Source organism: Rattus norvegicus, chromosome X (assembly GCF_036323735.1).
Source record: "Rattus norvegicus strain BN/NHsdMcwi chromosome X, GRCr8, whole genome shotgun sequence".
Classification (NCBI taxonomy): domain Eukaryota; kingdom Metazoa; phylum Chordata; class Mammalia; order Rodentia; family Muridae; genus Rattus; species Rattus norvegicus.
The window spans coordinates 74,515,374-74,536,475 of NC_086039.1; the positions used below are offsets into that span (position 1 = coordinate 74,515,374).

The following is a 21,102-nucleotide window of genomic DNA, read 5'->3' on the forward strand; positions in this document are numbered from 1 at the left end:
GGTTGCCAGTAAAATGACCACTCAGCTCAAAATGTCTCATTTAAACTCCAAGTCTTCTGAGAACAGTGGAGAAGGATTAGAGCCAGAAAGTGCTTTCTAGGACAAACACTAGTGCACTTTTACAAGGCAGGTAAAGCCCTAAATTATGTTACTAATTAATTTTATATTTCCTCCAACTACCTAGAACCAACTACAGCCCAATATTTCCCAATTGGGATTTTGCCAAGAATTCAGACAATGCCATTTATGGACCATGCCAACAGTTGAGCTCATGCTTTCTGTCTCAAGAGAAAAAAGCAATAGGGAGGAATTCATGGAAAGTACATATTGGGGAAGACAAAAGGGAGAGAGGAAAGAGACCAGAGGTAAAAATCTCTCTATAGCAACCAAGCCCAAACAGACACAAAGAGCACAGGCAGTCCAAGAGGCTTTGCAATTATACAACTTGGGGGTGAGTATGAAGCAAAACAGTCTAAAAGAGTTCACGGGGAAAGTTCGAGAAGCAGCACTGTGGAGGCACAGAAGCAACCCCTCCCAAACTGTGAAGGACATCAAAGGGCCTGGTGCTTTGCATCATGGCTGCTGGCAAAGGCTTTCCTTCATGTATGCCAGGAATGGGAAGTGCCCACTACCTGGTTCAGGGTTAGGTAATTGGAAGTGAGGTTTCGTTTCTAGCAAGAATTCAAGACTCTGAGGACTAGAGAGAAGCTCTAGAATCTGGATAGCACTTTGTATTTCATTAGGTTTAATCACCCCTGTTGTAGAGATGGGCAAAACGAGGCCCCAAATGGGAAAGTAGCACAGCTGAGTGTTACTATTTGCCCCAGAGAAAAGACTGGCACCCAGCTGCCAGCTATTCGTGTTGAACATTCCACTGTTCCAAAAGAAAACGAGAGGCAGGACTGTACAGATTATTTCATAAACTTAAAACTTCTAATCCCGATATTCTATCATCTCTACTTTTTTAATGTCAAATACCTTTTCTTTCAGCAAATGATGACCCCAGAAAGTAACCATTGTTTTAGAATGTCTTCTATGCTTTATAATATAACCAGCAGAACTAATAAATTAGAAGCTCTACATGACACATCAGTATTTGGGGACAAATATTTGGCATGTAAAAACAATAATCTAGTCCAGTCCCCTGCTGCATAGCACCAGTCTATTCAAGTTCTCATTTGAGCCTAAGTTTGGATTCCATTGAAAGTGCCACCAGAGTGTTAGGCAAGGAACAGTGCATTTGAAATAGGGTTTGTGGAGAGCGAGCTAGGGGAGAGAAGGAGTGTTTAGAAGACTGTGGAGAACCAAGTTGCCTTGGGCTCAGTCTCTCAGCCTGTTTGGTTTTGTTTTCTGTTGTTGTGTGATGACAACTTCAAACTACCATTACATCCCGCTTTAATGGCCAATATCTCTGCTACTGTATAGTTATGTTTTGGATTCGGAGCTGTTTTTACATTTTCCTCATGAGGGAAAAGTCATGATACTCATTTTCCATGTGGTATGTTCCTTGTCTAGAAGTTTAGAGAGGTTATGGGACTTGCCTGAAATTACATGGTTCCTCCAGGTTGGGCTTCACTTTAGATCTTAGTCCTTCCTCTAGTCTCCATGCCTATCCCACGTATGTTAACTTAGCTTTGTAGTATGATCCATCAACTGGATGGCACTGCAACATGTGCTAGCAACACTCCTGCTCTCCTCTCTCCGAATGCTCAGAAGCACCACTCTGCATACCAGAGCCAAGAAGCACCAGGCTTCAGGACACAGAAAAATTACAAACTTGCTGCAGTTGGGGGTGGGGGGGTTGTGGTGGTAGTGTAAAAGATGTCTGCTTTCTGACCACCCACTGATGTGACCTGTGGGAAATTTGTTCCCCCAGTGTCCCATCACCACAGCTGTCTTGTTGCTTTCACTTCCAGCCAGATAAAGGCCAGAGCAGGAAACCTGCATGTCAGAATGCACATCCACTGCAATCATTGTCATCAAATTTTCCTGATCCTTGTTGGGATGACTCAACTAAAGGATATGTTAGGAATATGCTTCCTCCTAGACACCACCCTGTACTACTCAATTAAAAGTCAATGTGATCGCGGAAAAGGATTTAACTATTATTTTTAAGCAAGAAGTATTTCAAAGACAGAATAAATAATACTGACAAAATAAACACAGCATTCCAAATCCGAAGCTGAATGCCTTTGAGATTCCTATTTGGAACTGTGATTGTCTAGAGTTGTTTCTCATTGGGATTCTGGCTGTTTATGATCACTCACACACACACACACACACACACACACACACACACACACACACCTATTTATGTGGGGAAAAAATCACATTTTTAAGTGAATACAAAGATGGCTTCTGGCTCCTGGCGAATTCGATGGCTGGCAAGTTCCAGAACCCTGACTCAAAGTGCTTTGAGGGAAGACCTAGTAGTCACCCAGATGTGGTCCAGACAGAACCTGCATTATTTTCAAAATAGCTTTTGAAAAAAAAAAGTTGAACTTATATCTCTCTCTGGGCAGGCAGGGGCCCAATACAGATCATAGATCTGGCCCATCAACAAATGGTATCTCTCAGACCCTGGTGAAATAAAGCAGGTCTCCGGGGCTTCTCAGACTCACATGTGAAAGTTAATATGGTGGTAATGAGCCACTTAAACGCCTGTCTGCCTATGTTACAATAACATGCCCTTTCATGCCTTCCAACAGCTCCCAAAGGGCACTGTGGACAGCCATGTTTTCTGGCTATTTACCTCCCACTCCACAAGCCTAACAAAAGCAAATCCTTCCTATCTCTCCCAAAGGTTTTTGTTGTTTTGTTTTGTTTTTTTAACATGCTGAGTCTCCCTGCCTCATTCCTTTTCTATTATACATAAGAGTTTTCCTTCTCTTAATTCCTTTTATAATTTATTTCTCTTTATTCTCTCAATGTTTAGAATTTTTTATTGTCATTGCTGAGAATTTTTTCCCTTTCTCTATTTATTAGATTTCCTTTTACTTTATGTCCTATTACTCTGGTTTTGGTGGGTTTTGCTTTGTTGTTTTATGGAGGTTGTGTTTATTTTTCTTCTTCTATCATCTTTGTAAAAAAGAAAACAGGGTTTGGTTTAATTTTTCTTTGCTGTGCCTCACCACCACCTTGGGTTTTAACTGCTCTAAGGTGTGTGTGGGTGTGGGTGTGTGTGTTTTGTTGTTGTTTGTTAGTGTTTTGTTTTGTTTTTGTTTTTGCTTCTTAGGGAGTTTGCAGGCAGGTGAAGAGTTGTTTTTAGATTTTTCGGTAGATTTGTTTTTCTTTTTAAAAGTTCTTTATATTGTTTCCTTTAAAAATACTTTGTCTCTTAGCCATTTGTGGGGGTGCACTTTGAAGACAGGAATTATTATCATCTACTAAACTTCACACCACTCTTGAAAGCTATATCCCCTCCCAGAATGACCAACAGGCCCTGTACTATAAGTTCTAAGAGTGTCTACTTTCTTCAGTAACTCTGACCCATTTGTAGTCATAGTCATTAAAATGAAATTTGCCCGGAATATTAAAGTGATACTTGCATATTTAATACTTTTCTTGAATATAAGCATCCACATTAAAATCACCGTAGCCAGCTATGTGTAAAGGAGCTGTGTCCTACATGGTCCTTTTGTAGATGTTCTTAGCTCTGCATTAAGAACATGTGAGTGTGTGGGTGCATGCGTGTGTGTGTGTGTGTGTGTGTGTGTGTGTGTGTGTGTGTGTGTGTCCCACACTCAGGGAGGAACCAAGGATAAGAAGTGAGTTGGAGCCTAGGAATTGGGGAAGAAGGCTTTATGAGAAATATATATGCATGTGGCCGGAAGGCCAGTAAAGCTGAGCTGCTGATTGCTTTGCTCTTTTGCACTCCAGGTTCCCTGAGTGGGAAAAAACAACTGGACAGCTTTTCCTGACAAGCCCTGTATAGAGTTTGTTTTAGGTGTAACCCCACACAGGAGCTTGGCAGGCCTTGAGGTATGTGTGAATTAGATGACTTCTATGATCCTTTTCTGATGGTGAGCTCAGTCCTCTGAGGACTTTTGTTGTTGCTGTTAATTAAGACTGACATAAGGAGGTGAGCAGACATTGAGCTAGGGCAAAGCTAGATTACTTTTAGAGCTGAAGAAAGGCAAGAAAATCATTCTAGCTCCTACCAGAACCCTTCTTTTTCTGCTCTGTTTCATTGTGGTGCCGTGTGTTTAGAAAAGAAGCCAGGGATAATTCTATAAGATGGTGTGTCCTATCCAGTTTTGGATATGTTAGTAGTGTAGATTGACTCTATGTTGTCACATAGATATGTTCCTATCTTTTGCTTGCCTTTATACATCATCCACAATCATGTACTGGCACTGCGCTAAAGACCATGTGACTTTATCTTCCTTCAATGTGGTATTAATTTTCACCAGGGGAAAAAATGTGGTTAATGGAAATCGGGCACTTAAGGTAGTAAGAGGTACAGTTTTGCCTTAGGGCAACACATAAGGGTTTGATTTTCTTTGAATTCTCAACCTGATTCTGAGGTCAGCAGTAACTAGTATAAGGGCAGTACAAATACATGAGGTGAAGCCCTCATCCCAGAGCCAGCAGAACCCACTGCTGCACGATTTTCAACAGTTCACATATTGAAGGGCTTTTAAACAATGTGGTTCTCATCCACAGTGACCAGACTGAGCAAGTCTACTATGCAAAGTAAAGCTCAAACAGGCAACGTAATATTGAAGTGGAGGACACATAAAAAATGGTTCAGAAGAATGACGGAGTTTCTGCTTTTATGGTTCATTCCTTGTATACAGCATGGGAAGGAGGAAGAAGAGACGGTTACAAGAGCAGATGGATATGGCAGATGCTCAGAAGGCCACCATGCAAGCATCAGCCCTTTTGAGACTATATAGATCACTGTTGCTGTTAATTTAAACATTGGGAACTCCCTAGGCTGAACCTAGAAAAACAATCAAAGACACCATAAATACTGATGTAGAGAAGTAGAACTAACTGAGGAAAACTTGACCTTGGGAATGTAAAGTCCTTGCTTTAAGAGAACCAATGCCTCACAGTGCAGGAAGAGGCCATAGAGATGTGTTAATTAATCTTCAAGCTTAACTATAATAAACAATTCCCAAAGACTAGCAATTACAAATGACTGAGAGACTTTGAATTCATAGTAGAAAAAGGCTGTGAGCTATATAGAAAGGTTGAAGCAGGATAGCTTAAAAAATTAGGGGACTTCACATGTGACCTCAAAGGAGAGAGGCAGAATGGCAATGGGAAAGATAAAGGGGTACAGGAAATGTTATACCAGAACATGCAACAGTTTTGCTGAGTTCCAATATTAAAAATGAAATTCAATGAACCACAAAGGAAGAAATAACTCTTTTGAATGGCCATACATATATATCATTTTCTCAGTTCATAGTAAATGAATTAATATAAATACTTATAGGATGTAATTGAAATAGGATATTTCTTTTAAAATAAATACCCACCCAGCCAATCCTGGCCTGTAAGTCCAGCTACCAGTGAGACTAAGGCTGGAGGATCATCAGTTCAAGACCTTTTTAAACTACCAGTGATGGTCAAGTTAATAATGAGCTACCTGGTTTCAACAAAATGATAAACAAGCTGTTTATATTGTAATGGCAGATAGCTTATCTGGAATGCTGAAGCCCTGGTTTCATTTCAGCCCAGGGAAACATTTTATAGGCTCCTTGTCTCGTCTTCCAAAGACAATCAATTTTGCAAGTATGCTCTAGCTAATCATATGCCCTTTTGAAGGCTTCTGACCCCTGTCAGATTTCTTTCACAGCAACATGTAATTTTCACAGCATGTCATAATCACAAAAAATCCAGGCAGGCACCAGTCTATTTTGTATACACAGGAACCAAATCCCAGGAAGAATGCAGCAAGAGCTTTTTTTAAAAGTATACAATCTACAGTTTATAGTCTACATAGGCCAACAATAGATATTTGACACTCTTCATACCCATATCTTCATCAGAATGGGTTACAAGGATTTGAATTCTAATACACTCTTGCTTTGTACTTAATACACTCTTTCTTAGTACTAAAGTGTTTACTTAATGCTACTAAAGATTGAGCCTATGACTTTGCACATGCTAGCTGAGCATTTTACCAGTGAGCACCAGCAATTATTGTAATACTAGCACCACAATAATTTGAATATGGTCTGAGGGTGCCTTGCAACTTTATATGTTGACATTTCTTCCCCCTGTAATGTATTAAGAAGATACAAAGTTAATTCAACGATGCTGTTTAGACACAGGGCCTATGAGAGGTGACTAAGTTTAAATAAGGCCATTATGGTGGGGCTCTCATAGTTGAATTCTGGTAGATTAAGGAATGAGGGAAGCTATAGTCTCCTACACATGCTCTTTGCCCCTTGTCATATGATTCTAATACAGCCTTGGGACCCTGGTTGCAAAGTCAAGGGGCCTTAAGCTAAAGTAGTCTTTGACTTTTAAAGTATCCTGTTTCATGTATTTTATTACACAACAGTAAATGGATTAAATATAGATACTTAGACCTTAAAAAGCTGTTGTTAAGTACTGAAAGAATTCATGCAAATAACCATGCTTAACAGAGCACTTCCATGGGATCAGATTATGTGTATATTAGCTACCGTCATCACTATAGCTATTGTTTGTTGTGGCTCCAGATGCTGTTACTGTGAAAGAAAACATCTTAAGTGTTTCTCGAAGCTCCTCCATGTTTTCTGCAGTTTTTCCTCACACGTTTCGCGAAAGATCAGAATGTCTGCCACTACTCTTTGTCAAAAAACACCACCCCCACCAATTGTGAATCAAAATTGTACCTCAAAAACTCTTCTGGTCACAGAAAGTCTTTCCCTCCCTGCCTGTCATTCCTCTCACGTCATTGGCCAAACAAACAGTTTCATGTGTCATTATCACCACTATTCTTGCATAGACCAAGGAAAAACATTGAAAGATCAGCATGCACCACACTCTCTAGGAATTAACCTAGAAAATACTACATCCATTCCTTTGTGTGATTCCGTTTTTCTTCATTCCTGAGCCTCTCAGTGCTTCTGCAGAGTTGCATGCTACTGACTAGCACAGTAACACAGGCCTTATCCTGATAGCTAGTCCTTTAGGCATCTAGGACTGCTGGGACAGGCTGTACTCCACAGACACTGGTTGATTCCCATTGTAGCTGGAGTGTTCTATCTCATTTCAGTAAGAATTCCATGAGGAGGGAAGCCAAGATGACAGACGCTCACCTCCTGTTTCAGGTAATGAATAGCTAGGGTATTTACATTCTCCAACAAACAAATGCTGTCATCACTGGTATCTGCTTACTTTCTTCCAAACATTAACCCCCAAAATTGATCTTGGACTCCTGGTACAAGCCTTTGTATGATCACATGGATTTAAACATCCATGGGAAATAATCAGAAAGCCCTAACTTCTTGGTTCAACTACCATAACCTCTTGCTATGCCTACACCATTTATTCACATCCTTGGTCACACCCAGAATCTTTTTGTCATTCCAGACCACGACACCTGTGTCGTCCTCTACTTGTATACTCTGGCTGCTTCTGCGCCAATAAGGCCTTTTCCTTGTTTCCATCATTTGCATCTTAATCACCTTCTCAAACTGCCCTAGGACCTGCAATTTATCGTTGCAATCACTGCCCTTTGCATACTCTTAACTTTCTCCATCATCTCCTGGTACCACCTGCAAGTCCACACTCTCGTGCTTCAGAAGACTTCGTGTGGAGATCCTAGCCAGGTTCCACTCTCACCCCCTCTATAGCCTCAGACCTACCTGACTTTCCCTTGCTCACTGCCTTAACTCTTGAATCTTCATCCTGCCCTCTCTAATGGGAACATTATGCTCAAGCCTCTCATTCTCAAGGTAAAACTTCTCACCCTTACCTCTCTATTTGCTGTCACCTTCTCTCCTTTCCTTCCTAAGGTTTTGGAATAAATGGTGTATATTCGCAGCTTCTTCCCACAGTGCAACTTGCTTCTGTTTCCTGGGCATATCCTCTTATCCCTCTCAGCACTGTTGTTATAACTAATCATTCTATTATAGCCACTACTAGAAATAAGGACCTCAAAAGGGAACATCTTGTCTAACTTAGCTATGTGGCCCCAGAGCCTAGCACAGTGCTTGATTGATAGGAGGTGCTCAATAAACGAATTATGTCACAAACACTTACTGAGCACCTACTAGGAACCAAGCACTATATCGGCTCTGTTAGAATCCACAACACTTGGCCCCTAATCCATCACAAAACCCTCATTCAGGAACCATTGGTTTTCGCAGAAACCTTCTCTCTTTGTGAATGCCCACAACTACTGCTCTGTTCTGGACCCTCCTTACAACAGGCACTTGAATTTTGTTGAATAAGCCTGATAAAACCCAGCAGAATCCAAAAGACTAATTTGAAGATTTGCTCATATAAATGGTCATGTGTATGTTTGATATGGGATCTGATAGCTGACAGAAGGCTTTCTGAACAGCCCTATCTTAACACTTGCAAACCTATCTTAACACAGCTAGATTTCAGTAAGTTGCTGCATGACCTCTCCCTGACCATTTCTTCAGCTTCTCTCAACAAATCTTTGTTTCTTGGTTTTTATCTTCCACATTCAAACCAGTGAAGAAGGTCTCTTGCCTGTCTACTTAACAGTCTGAAGAAATAGTAATACTAGCAGTACTGTTGACTTCAGGATCCCGCTTCACAGAGTATGCTTCCCTTTCCCACATGGAGGCTACTTTTGCTAATTCCATCCTGCCAATTAGATCCTATGCCAAGTGGCCAGTAAGGATAGAATATGGTTTTAAATTGTCAGTGGGGAGGTTGTTCATGGACAAGAAAGGGAACTCGTTGTGATTATAGTTCTGGATAAAAATGAAGGTGTGTGTGTGTGTGTGTGTGTGTGTGTGTGTAGTTTTCTTGTTGGAAGCAGGCAGTAGTGTATAATACAAAAGCAAGAGGTACAAAATTGACTACGTGTTCTTCCCACTTCTACCAGGTTCTCTTGTCAGAGAATGATCACTATGTTTCTTCTGTGTCCTTCAAGAGATGTTAGATACATTTATAAATATTGACACACCTGTATTCTAGTCACTGACTTAGTATGGTCCAAAACACCATATGCAGAGTGAGCTGATATGTATAGAAGTGTTAACAAAGTAAGGAATAGTCTCTTTCATCCAATATACCCTACTTCAGTCTCAACCACTCTCAGTAGCTGATCCCATCCTCCAGGGGAGACACGTTGCAACTCCTGATCACCTCTTACTGGTACCATGGTCTTCAGTTTGTGGGGTGTGGTCATAGCTTGTTTCATATACCCTTGTACAGCTCTATGAATTAATTTCCCCTTATCTATGTTTACATTAGAGTTAGGCCAATTAATAATCTCTGTACCTTCACTGTAGCTAGTTTGAAAAACACTTCTACCTACAACTACCTCTAATCACTTCCATTGTCCATTTGTCACTCTAGCTCTATCTTTCCTGTCCTCATTGATTTTTAAGGGCAACACTGGAATTTGGAATGAATGCCTACATAATGGCCTCAAGCATATTAGGTAAAATTAAAATGGCCTATGTACTATTAGAGCTCACTAGTACTTAACAAATATTTGTTTCTTTCTCATCCTGTCTCTGATATCTCTTCCCCCCTTCACTCATTCTCCATATTACATATATGTGTGACTCATCAGATGGTGTACAATTCATGAAATATTTATGTCTTTTATCTATTAAAATTAGGGTCAGAGCATTAGATTATGGCAACTTACCTGAACCCTAGATGAAAGTACTAGAAACTTCTAGGTATATACATCCCAAAAGAGAACCACTTTCAATGCCTCTTAAAGTCATTGACTTCAGAGTCTAGAGTGGTATCACTGTTGAAGCTGAAAAGGTCAATACTTACCCTGTATTTCAACCCTAAGATTCTACATATCCTTTAAGACTCAGCTGCAAAGTCATAGTCATCATCATTGTTGTTGACGCCTTCTTCTTCTTCTTCTTCTTCTTCTTCTTCTTCTTCTTCTTCTTCTTCTTCTTCTTCTTCTTCTTCTTCTTCTTCTTCTTCTTCTTGCCTTCTAAGAACTGAGACAGTTCATCTAATTTCATAGAAGTCTCAATGAAATTTTTCCTTTCTGTGCATGGCCAAAGGTGAGTCTGTTCTTCCTTGTCTGATCAATACAGTAAGACTCCATTGCTCATGCCAACTCATTATCCCATCTCCTAAAGCATGCCCAACTACATGAGATGGATGGCTACTGAGGAGCAGGTTAGAAGGTTCCCTCAACTTGTATGTACTGGATTATACTTAAAATGAGTTTCACCCCGAAACTGATTTATTTTCAACTTGACCTACTTCAGTGTATTATGATAAAAGTGTAACTTAATTTTTAACTTATATGTCATCTGCTTTATTTCAACGAAGATAAAATGTTTTTCATGTTATCAACTGTTCTTTGAGAATAATTTAAGGATTTTGTAAGGCTCATTTATGTCCTGTTTCTATGCACAGTACATCTGTTCTCCCTCTTAAAAGACTCCCTGTAATTTTTTCTACCTTTGTTCTTACAAGTAACATTATACTAAAGATATGTAGAGCTGAACATTTACTTCTCAGAAGACATACTTTGAAGTTCAATTTCAATGATGTACTAAAATTTGTACAAGTTTTTTTAGAGGCCACTAAGCCACTTCCTATGATGTCATGTTGATTTACTCCACTGGTAGTATACAAAAAAGTGATTAAGATCATTGTACTGTGGCCAGCACAGTTCATAAATCTTTTCTAATATGATAGGCAACAACACTGACCTGTCATTGTTACTCCAACTTGAATTCTTTTATTGTTAGTAAATGAAAGAGTTTTCCAATAATGTTAACATGCATGATTTGTTTGTCTCTGTCCAGTCACTTAACCTATGTACTACTTTCGCTTGCTTTTGATGAAGTTCACATTGTTTCCCTCATAAATTGACATTGTAGCTTGTGTAATCAGCATTTTTGATAGTTATCATGCTTCTTGTTATTCACAATTGATAACTTTGATAAAAATCATGGCAAACACTATTCTAGTGAATACTGACCCATCGTATAAATATGATTCATTAACAAAATTATAGCCAGCAGCACCATCACACATGACTGAAGCTTATGTGATACTCATTAGTATCTGTAAGGTACCTCTCAGCCTTCTTAAACTTAGAAGCACTCAACAGTACTACGTTGGGGAGTGTTTTGAACAGTGAACTTATCAAAAAGTATGAGGATTGTGGCACTTAACACACTATGCAGACAACTTTATTTACAATGTAAGATTGAAAACAAAAAGTCATAACTGGACTTCTGCTAAAATCCTACACAGTGGGTGTTCAGTCACTATATTTATCCAAATATAACCACACAAATACCAGAATTGATCTTGGGTTTATCACTCAATTGTGCCAAATGGCAATTTTGCAAATATGTAAATCATGCAAGGACAGAATATACCTTATATTATTATCTGAGTGCCCAGTTGACCACTTATGTTTAATGTCATTCATGTTTTTATAGAGTTTTACATTTTTAAATAGGCAAACATGTAACTCTTCCCTTATTTTATATATTTAGTTCATCCAAAGCTGAAATAATGTATTCACCTATATCTGGATATGTGTATATGTGTTGTAGTATTCTAAATATTTTCTTTAATAATAGACCTGAAACTTCATGTGATGGATAGTGTGAAATCATTTGGATAGGAACCAAACTCAAGTCAGTATGACCCCAGAATGAGCACTGTGTCCTTCCAGCTCCCGGTGCAGGCTCCTTCAAACACAGGTAAGCTGGGTCTGAAATGCATAAGCAATTTCCAGAAAACAAAAAACAAGGAAGAACGGCCTTACCTTTGCTACTTTGTGAAGGTGCTGGCTCTTAGGCCACTTAGTAGCTACATAACAGGGAGCAGAGGATAACAGGAAAACCAGAGGCTGATGACTGGCAGGGACTAAAATAGTAAGGGTGCTGATCTTGCCAGGCCACCAAACAGTATCCAAATTCCCCGAAGTGCTTCTAAACTGATTCTGTGCCTCACTGTGAACCTGGTGAATCAGAACAGGGATGACTGGGTATCTGGAATCCTCATGTTTTAAATCATAGTAAACTATATAGAACATGAGGTTTACCACTCAACATTTTTAAATTATACAGTTCAGTGGCATTTACCACACTCCCACTGCCTGGAACTATTCATCCCCTGAGCTCCCTCAGCTTCCCAAACTGAAACGTTTTACCCACTACACAGAATTCTAATCCTCCCTCCTTCCTCGCCAGTGTTAACCACTATTCTACTCTGTCTCCCGAATGTCTATATTCTAGGAAACCCATCGTGTGGAGTCTTACAGTATTTGCTCTTTTGTGTAAAAACAGGGTTTACTTCAATGAAAAAATGGCCCATGTGAAAGTACATCCATGTCTCATGAAGCATAACTTATTTTAGAAAACCTTGGATTGCCCAGGGACCTCTGAGGATCCCAAAGCCCTGCCAGAGAGAGAACTCATGGAGTCAAAATTCCCTAATCTTCAGAATCTATATGGAGAGATGGCTCAGAGATTAAGGCTCTTGAAAAGGACCTGAGTTCAGATCCTATCACCCACATTAGGCAGCTCACAACTGCCTGGGACTCAGGGTCCAGGGGATCCAATATCCTCTTTGGCACTCAGTTATATAAACTTATACACGATGCAGATGCATAGACATACATACATACATACATACATACATACATACATACACACACACACACACAACTTGAAAATAAATCTTATAAAAGAAAAAAATTGCAAGCTTATTCACAGTTTCTCCTTCCCAAAATGAGGTTTCTAGCAGCCATATCTATGTGATATGGCAAAATACTGAATGTGAAAGATGCTAAGGACAGCTACTAAAAAAATGAAAGACCACAACTCATAGATGTTTTATTTGGAAAATGTTCCTTCCTTCAAAATAAGTTTTTGTGAACTGTTTTGAATTTATTGCAACTGTCCTTGAATTAGTAGATTATTAAATTCTGTTTTCAGGCCTAACGTGCTAAATATCAATAGGCAATGGGTATAACGTCATTTCTTCCTGGTTATGGGTATAATGTAGGAGATAAATACCCTACAGACATTGACACAAGCCAAGTTACGTTTATTCCGGGGCCAACTAGGTAACTTAATGAGACCTTCTCTGCGAAGCTGTGGCTCAGTAGTAGCACTTGTACAGAAAACACAGGGCCTTTGGTTTGATACACAGTTCTGAAGAAAAAGTAGTATATGCAAAACCATACTGAAGGCCAAGTATGATGCCACACACTTGTAATCCCAGAACCCAGGAGGCTGAGGCAGGATGATTACAAGTTAGAGGCCAGTCTGGACTACATAGCAAAACCAAGACTCATATGGGGGTGGGGGCTTTTATTTTAACCTTCTTTACAATAAAGGACATACAGATTGGCTCAGAATTGGCCTTTAAAAAGATTCCCAGGTGAAGTTCATGTGTGTCACTGCTACAGCATATCATAATGACCCAGGAAGATAGTATGGTGTGCTGCTAAAGACAGAGAATTTAGCTCTAATACACATTTATGTAAGACAGTGTTCAAAACAAACATGAACTATTGAAGCCTTAGGATACACCAATAAAATGACAGTGTCTGAAATGAAGGAGATGGTGGCTTTCTTTTTACTCCATCCCATTTCAGAAGTACTGCGTTTAGCTTTAGAGTAAGTTATACCAAGAGTGACAAAAACAAAATAATCCTCAAAGGGACAAATGAGCTAATAAGGAAACTAGAATCCAAGGCAAATGCAGACTTAGCAAACATGTTAAGTCTAGAGGCTAATATCTAGAGCTATCAAGTCAGAGAACTGAAAAAAAAGTGGATGAACAGCCATCTTGTGGAAGAGATTCTTCTGCTTAGGTGAGGCCATGTGTAGGCCTCATGAGGCTTTCTGTACAGCCCCCAGGACAAGTAATTCTCACATCTGTCTATCTAGAAGGGAACACTCTCTGAGCTTTAGCTCTTCCCTGATTCCCTTCATCTAGATTTCCCCAGTTACCTCCAACTCCACAGGAATAGAATCAAATCGGTAGTCCTAATTTTAAAAGTAAAGAACCTAGGGCCCCGGAAAATCTTAGTGGATTTCCATCTGTGTTTCTGAAAGGGAATTAGTCCCAATCTGACTTACTCTGAAGTATAGTATCTTTATATTTCTATGATGCTAGCTTATATAATAACCAGGAAGAAATGAAAATACTACCCTGCAGACCTATCTTAGCAAGGTTCACAGAGGAATTGGTCTTTCCTCAAAAACAAATATGCTTGAAGCCTACATTTTCTTGATCATATTTAAAAATTAATTTCGAGCAGAATCAGGGGCAAAATCATTAAGGAGAAAAACTTGGAGAGGTCCCTGCCCCTCTCTTGACCACACTTTTCTGATCTTTAATGGGGAGGTCTCCATATCTTCTTACAGATGTGCCCTTCCAAGTGTCTATAGAGGACAATGTTCTGGGGGAGGTACAGACATTATGAATAAGTGTTCATGCCATTTGGCTGTGTAATAGCTTAGCTGTGTTCCAACCTCATCCTCCAGGACCTGCTGGGCTAAAGGCTGATCATATATCTTCACAATACTCTCATCAACTCCAGGCACCCAGCCCAATATGACGTACTTGTGCACAGTCCTGATGCGCCTCTGGCAATATCAGCATGTTACTCAACTGGAGAAATGATCAGGTAAGAGTGAAAATCCTGAGGCACATGCACCCAGTGATCTGAAGCATACCACACCCCAGGTTACTTACTAGCTGTATGGCCTTGGACAAGTCACAGAAGCTCTTGGAGCCTCAGTTTCCTCATCTGTGAAAAGAAGAAAATGGGTTAACACACAAGGCTAGAGTGTTGTTCAAATGGTAAAGTGCTTCCTTCACATGCTTCAAGTCCAGAGTTCAATCCGTAGCACCAAATAAACCAACTAGTTGGTGACACAGATCATCACATAGGAGCAGAGACAGGAGGATCAGAAGAAGTTCAAGGTCATCCTTGGCTACAAAGCAAGTCTAAGGCCAACCTGGATAACATGTTAAAAATGATTAGTAATACATAAATTGCCTGTTATGAAAATTCACATTTGGCTATGTCAGGCCAGCCAATGCCCTGTCATGCACCAGCCAAAGAACACTTAAAGAACTAAGGCTACATCTGATGACTCACAGCCTCAGTCCCTAGAACACATCAGTGGCTTGTGCTTCCTTCTACCTGGAGCAAGTTCCTTCTGACTGAGCTTCTCTAATCAGCTCTTTAGCAGCTCTCACCCACCACTCTCATTCTGCCTCTTGGGGTCAAATTGTACAGATGAAAACAAGATGTCAGAAGACAAGAATCATGGCCTATTCACCCTCTAGCCCCCCTTTTTTCATCTTTGTTTCATCATATTCCCTTTTTAAAGACAATATAACCAAGCCCAGTATTTGAGGTTTGGTTCTACAAATGCTGGTCAGAATAAACCAATCAGTCGACTCCTGCAATTTTAGAGCCTACATTATCATAATATAACCTGAGTTTACATTGACTTTTCCTTCTTAAACACGGATTCATCCTTTAGAATTGTAATTTTTTAAAGGAATTTTGTCTGCTTTATAAACCAAGCACAAAATGTCACACTTGTTCTTATCAAATTTATATTGCTTTTGTTGGACTATCTTAGTGGTCTAGTAAATTCTTCATAGATTCCTAGCTCTGTCTTCCTACCTCAGGAGTGTGCTATTCTGTGGCTTCACCCAAGACACGAACTAAAATGAAGAAACCAAGCCAGAGCCAGGTAGAGTGCTGCAGTCTACTGCCAAGGATCTCTCTTTATCATGGGGAAGTTCAACATTTTCCCTAGCTTGCTGTGCCTGAAACCTTGCAGCCGTGCCACCATCACAATGGCTCACACAGCATTTTATAGTCCCAGGGAGGGACAGGCCTTCTGAGAAAAAGCTGAACTCGGGGAAATGCCTTTCTCCATGTGTTCCTGTTAATCCCAAAGAGAATGGGTCCTCATCTTTCATACTGGGTGAGAATTCTTACTCCAGAGAAAATGCAGACAATAACTGACACCTTTTGTCAATGGTTTCTTCATTTACATGGGTGGTTCTGGGAGAAAAATAAGTAATGTATGTAAATCATCCAGCATGTCAAGCACATAGTAAATACTCAATGAAAGATTACCTTAAAAATTAAAAGGACCTATTCAGCTCTAACTAGAAGAGCAATGCTGACTCATAGGTCCTCCATCTTGTTCACAGAGCACCATGACAAAAATCTTTGCCATGCTCTTCTTGTCTTACAGACATGTTGTAACCATCAGTTCATTAATTGATCTCATCAAAAAGGCAACATTTCCTGGCTCCCAATTCTGACTACATAACAGAGTTCCCCAACGGGAATACTGTGGATAGCACTATACAATATGGATTGTTTTTTTCAAACTGAACCTCTGCTATTCCTCCTGACCTGCCTCTCAAGCATCAGGACAGCCACATTCTGAAAGCCCACACCATTGCCCTTCCAGATGATCCTTCATCTGATCCTGCTTTTGACAGGGCCAGTAACAGAATCCAGGCAAGGGGACCAAAGCTGGTCTTGAAATCAGGTAATTTTCCACATTTTTATGTCTAAAGGTCAGATTGTGATACCCCATTCCACTCATACCCACATCTCTGACATGATCCCCAGCTCCCCCAGTCCTGCCTCTCCCACCATGGGCTCCCATGGCTCATGATGCTGCATACCATATCACAAAGCCTCCAGTCACCACAGGTCCAGGGTGAAGCCAAGAAAGAAGTGAATCTGGAATCCAAGAAATCTGTGAGTGTGCAACAAATGTATCAGAAGACATTTTACACTGGGTTTCTCCAGTACTGCTTGGGTAATAATCAACAAGTTATTATAGAAACAAATAATCACATATATACTTTATAGTTTGTAAAAAAAAAAAAAAACTCCAGTAAATAATTTTCCCTTTGATCTTCAAAATAGTCCAGTGGTTTCATTTGTGGAAAAACACTGCTAAAAATAATTTAGAAAGAAATTGTCTGTATCAACCTAAACTATTCACACATACATACATACAAAAATAATCTCTGCCCCACAATCCAAAGCAATAAAAACAAAAAGGTTGAATGTCAGCTACTTTGCCCCCAAAGGCATAAAACTCTAAGGTTCCTATCTTTTAAGGAAGACTATAAAATATCGTAACAAGTCTTTAGGAGGTTAATTTACTCAAAGTTCACATAGCAAATAACAGGGATGACTCGCAAAGCCTGGGTTATCTGACTCTAAACCTTCTAATCTTTCCACCTCGATCCTGAGAAGGCCATTCAGCTGTCTTCAGTAAAATGGCCGCCACCCTCCCTTTGGAGAAATGGGCAGTAGCTAACTGAAGCAATCTTCCTAAACACACAGAATCCTAACAAATTCTCCAAATGTATATTTACATTAAAGATCAACTTCCCTCCCTAAAGTTTCTAGATCATTCTAGGAGAGCTTTCTTTTTCTGCTTACAAGAAGGGAGCCAGAGAACCACATGCACCTCCCCCCTCCCCCCCCCCGCCCGCGGCAGCTGCACCAGCCAGCTCCAACCCCACCCTCCATCTTGCAGCAGTACATCAGTCGTCATCAAATCATTGGGCCTGCCCACTGTCCCACTGCATCAGAAATGCTGCAGTCTGTGAAAATGTCATTGTTTTCATCCTCCATGTTTTTGCCCCAACCTTTCAACTGCTGTCCCCACAAAGCACAGGAACAGAAATCCAGACCATACAGGCTAGTTTCTCCATCAACCCACAGCACTGAGGATAACCCATGCCAGAATGGAGAAAAGAGGCGCTATTATTCACAACTACCTTGCTGAAACGGAAATTAGAAAGTGAGCGCCCCAACTCCACTCCAATCAACTCATTCATGCACGCCTGTCTTACCTATTGTAATTTGCTATTTCTTCAAACTTGCTCACTCCCTCCTAATTTAAATGATCATCTTGGGTGAAAAGGTGGCCATTTGTAGGCCTGAAACTATCAAACAACCCGAGGTGAGTCACATATAAAGAAGGGCCCTAGGAGCAGGCCTGCAGAGACAGACAGCATCACGCACCACAAACCACCCAGTCTCTCTGCTCCAGCCTACCAGATGATGTCAGCATCCAGACTGCTTCCTAGACAGCTGAATTTACAGCCCCAAAGCCTACGTTGCTTCCTAGAAATGACCTCTCGACCTCTAAAAAAATTGCTTCGGGTTGCACCACCACCCTCTTCTGAGCCTTCCCTCTACCAATCCTACTTCCTATATTCTCCTGTTTCCTTAATCAGACTTTTTTCCTTCTCTCAGATTACTTTCAACTTCTATAAATACCTGGCTCCTTGTCTGGGCTTGAGTCAGCAAAGCATTCAGCCATCTTCCTGGATTTACCGACCTCAGACTCCAGCTCTGCCCAATGAGCGTTTACTGGCTCAGATGGATTTTAACTGGTCAGAAATTGAAGTTTTTTTCTTTATCATAAAAGATTTAAAGTGATAAAGAGCAACTTCTGGCCATTTTCAACCCATTTGGTCCAGTTCACAGCGCTCACGCAGGAGTAAAGCACTGAGGGGCTCAGGATCCATCAGGAATGAGATGAAGCTGCGTCAAGTCTGCTCAGAAGACCAGTGGGGGACAAAAAGGACCTGATGCTAAGGACCATACCATTAGTAATGGTGATGCTAGAGGGGGAATCAGAAAGAACCTAATAGTCCATGAGGTAGGATCAAACCACTGTGGACCCCGGGGGAGGGGCTAAAAGCCTGATGCTCAGTGACGCAGTATCTAATCATTCTCGTGTGAGACAGGAGGGGAAAGATGCTGATGCTTAGCAGATAGGAGCAAACCACTGCTGTGAGCAGAAATTATGTGGGGATACTTTAGTGTAAGACACAATCAAACCACACTAGGCTATTAGCTAGATGACTACAGGGAAAAATAAAAGCAGAGAGGGCCTAATAATCCGTGAGACAGGAGCAGGCCACTCTGGGGGTTTAGTGGAAAGGATGCTGTTCTGAGAAACAGGACCAAACCACTGGGGGAAAGGAGGGGAGCAGGAACGAGCTGAAATCTCTTCAAGCAAATTTAATTTTCCCCTAGTGACATAAAGGAAGATCCAACATTCTGTGAGACACAATCAAATCCCTTTTCATGAGTTATCATGGGTTCGACTACATTATCTCCTTTGCTCTTTACTCTGCCCTGATGGTTGGATCAGACCATCTTTCCACAAAAGCTTCAGCAGAAATTCTGAGCTGTCCCTCAGGGTTGCTAGGCAACAGTGCAGCAGCTGCCCAGCGAACCTTGCCCTTTTGACATTAACCCCTTAGTTTCTGAAAAGAAAAGAAAATGCATGAAAAAAAACGAGGAACAAGATGAGGCAATTATCAACACATACTAGTCAAGGAGGAATGGACTGTGTACAAAGACCTAACAAATATAAACACAGAAGTGTGTGGGTGAGAAATGATGGATACGTAGAGGAAACACTTTGTCACAGTGGCAATCCTGTAGATTTTAAAGACGAAAAACCAATCCCTGGCCAGGCCTTAGAGTCTTCCTATGACATCCCTAACAGGTGCCTCTTGAATATCTTTTCTATCGTTTTTTAGGGTAGTGGTTGTAGCTTTCTGGGAAACAAATCTCATTTTCCTAAAAATCTAGTTATCCTTTTTTCCATTGGAGCCAAAGATTCCTCTTTTGGCCGGTAGCTCCGTTCTGTCCTCTAGAGCAGTGGTTAATAAAAGCAAACTAGAACTCTCAGGCCATATCTAACCTACTGACTATTTTTGTGCAGAACACAAGGCAAGAATGGTTTTGACATTTTAAATAACCCCCTTTAAAGCAAAGGAAGGAGTGCATGCTTCTTTGCTTATATACACATTGGGTTGCTTTCCTGTCACAAAAGCTGAGTTGAATAGACATATAGAAATCAGGAGTGTTCTCAAAATCATTAACTTGTTGACTCTCATGAGGCCTGGTTTTTTTTAGCTGGGAAAGACAACTAGCCCTATAGCTTGATGACCTAGCACTTAGAAGATCTCAGACACTTTCGAGACTCTCTGTCAGCTCTTGCTCCACATCCACCTTAAGAGACCAGACAGCTGGGGAAGAGGGACCATGCAAACAAGCTAGTTCTTTCTGGTACTGATGTTGCAAGGTCCATAGCTCCCCATTGTGCCTGTGTTTCATGGGCTCGGGGCTAACTAACCTGGTCAGGAAGACAAAGCCCATAGTGATGTCTGCCAGGCATCCAATCCCATTTTCCATGGCCTCTGTTGATCCTGGAGCCAACCTTCAGGCTGGACTCAACAGATTCAGGACCAAAATAGGCACTTGGCCGGGAAGGCTGGCTTTCCACAAAGTGCTCTTTACCCCAATGGCCAAAGCAAACGCTGCAGGCTGGGGCTAACAGCCAGCCAGCCGCTCCCCGACCTCTGCCGGCCAGCACCAAGGAGGCCCAGAGTCAACAGTGCACGCACCGGTCTGCTATTTCATTCCTCCTTAATTGCTCCGACATCAGATTTCCCTTCAGTGAATCTGAAAATCCAAATAGAGCTGAAGGCAGCTCTTGCCTCTAGGAAAAAGTCAGAGATCATCCAAGAGCCTCAACTTCAAAGATTCAGTCTCAACAACCTCTCAGGTCACCTTCTGAAGTCTCAGTTTAAAGTGGTTTCTCCTGTTTCCTTAAGGGAAGGAAGGATACATGCAAGAACGAGCTAACAGCACCCTGTATTCTGGCTGGCTTACGGGCCTAATGGAGAATCAAAACAGTCAGACAAATCATTCTTCCTGAATTAAGTAGCCGATCTCCCCTCACAGTGAGGAGAGCTTGGGTAAGAACAAGGATTCAGATACTGGGTGAGAAGGGCATGGATAAAGGACGAGAGGGGAAGCAAAGGAAAAGGAGAGAAAGGCCAGAAGGAGGCTAAAGAAAACCTTACTTGCTTGGTTTAACTCTACAGTGCGGAGGTTTGGACTCAGAG

The 21,102-nt window shown here is 40.9% G+C and overlaps 1 long non-coding RNA gene and 1 other non-coding gene across 23 annotated transcripts in view; both read right to left on the bottom strand.

Moving 5' to 3' along the window:
• Positions 1-19,104, bottom strand: part of LOC103690870 (uncharacterized) — a 64,606-nt gene extending 45,502 nt beyond the window's left edge. For 3 of the 22 annotated variants that reach the window (XR_005498459.2, XR_010061271.1, XR_005498460.2), the window contains exons 1-4: positions 18,452-18,856; positions 16,834-16,907; positions 14,863-14,917; positions 1-12,112 (exon numbers count right to left, since the gene is read on the bottom strand). The exon at positions 1-12,112 is cut by the window's left edge and continues 4,259 nt beyond it. This is a non-coding gene — a long non-coding RNA (uncharacterized LOC103690870). Of the gene's footprint in view, positions 12,113-14,862; positions 14,918-16,833; positions 16,908-18,451 lie in introns of all 22 variants that reach the window. The other 19 variants (XR_010061269.1, XR_005498463.2, XR_005498461.2 and 16 more) reach the window with 14 other exon arrangements.
• Positions 8,141-8,238, bottom strand: Mir325 (microRNA 325). The gene has a single exon (NR_031772.1). It is a non-coding gene; the product is annotated as a microRNA 325 (primary transcript).
• Positions 19,105-21,102: the final 1,998 nt, after the last annotated feature.